The sequence below is a fragment of the Wyeomyia smithii genome, chromosome 2 (genome assembly GCF_029784165.1).
Source record: "Wyeomyia smithii strain HCP4-BCI-WySm-NY-G18 chromosome 2, ASM2978416v1, whole genome shotgun sequence".
NCBI classification, from domain to species: Eukaryota; Metazoa; Arthropoda; class Insecta; order Diptera; family Culicidae; genus Wyeomyia; species Wyeomyia smithii.
This window is the reverse complement of record NC_073695.1, coordinates 135,086,523-135,087,840: the sequence shown is the minus strand read 5'-3', so window position 1 is coordinate 135,087,840 and position 1,318 is coordinate 135,086,523.

Below are 1,318 nucleotides of genomic sequence, written 5' to 3'. Positions count from 1 at the left end.
ACCCATACGATGAGTTTGGAGGTTTTAGCTGGAGTACTACCATTGAAAAACCGCTTCTGGAGCCTGTCTTCTCGTATTCTAATCAAATGTGAGGTCTTGAACCGTCCCGTGATTGAAAATTTTGAAAGGTTAATCGAACTTAATTCTCAAACCCGTTTTATGACATTGTATTTCAATCACATGTCCCAAAATATTAACCCTTCTTCGAATATTCCAAATCGTGTCGACTTATCAAATACTTCTGATTCTACTGTGTTTTTCGATACATCCATGATAGAAGAAACTCGTGGAATCCCGGATCATTTACGCGTGCAGCAGATCCCTAAAATTTTTTCCATTAAATATCGAAACATCAACTGCGACAATATGTACTACACTGACGGATCACTTCTTGATGGGTCCACTGGCTTCGGTATCTTCAATAACAATTTAACCGTCTCCCATAAGCTCGATAATCCTGCTTCTGTTTACGTCGCAGAATTAGCTGCAATTCAGTACACCCTAGGGATTATCGAAAAAATGCCCACGGACCATTATTTCATCTTTACGGACAGTCTCAGTTCCATTGAGGCTCTCCGATCGATGAAAGATGTTAAGCACTCTCCGTATTTCCTGGGGAAAATACGGGAACATCTGAGTGCTTTATCCGAAAAATCTACTCAGATTACCTTAGCGTGGGTCCCTTCTCACTGCTCGATACCGGGTAATGAGAAAGCGGACTCTTTGGCTAAGGTGGGCGCAACAAACGGTGATATTTATGAAAGACCAATTGCCTTTAATGAATTTTTCGCACTTGTACGTCAGAATACGATCATCAGTTGGCAAAATGCTTGGACCAGAGGGGAATTGGGAAGGTGGTTACATTCCATAATCCCCAAAGTATCGACGAACCCGTGGTTCAAGGGGTTGGATGTAGGTCGGGATTTCATTTGCGTGATGTCCCGGCTTATGTCCAATCACTATAGATTTGACGCGCATCTCCGTCGTGTTGGGCTCGGGGAAAGTGGTATCTGTGCCTGTGGTGAAGGTTATCACGACATAGAGCATGTGGTTTGGTCATGCCCTGTACACCGTGACGCCAGGTCTAAATTAATAGCTTCCCTGCAGGCCGAGGGTAGACAGCCGGCTGTTCCTGTTCGTGATGTCTTGGCGAGCCGTGACCTATCCTACATGTCCCTTATATACGTTTTCCTGAAATCCATCCACGCCCCAGTCTAGTCCCGTTCCCCTCCGTCTACACCCAACAAAACGACAAGAACACGTTTGAACCTTAAGCACAAAACCAGCAACCAGACCCCGCACAATAGAACCAGGACCC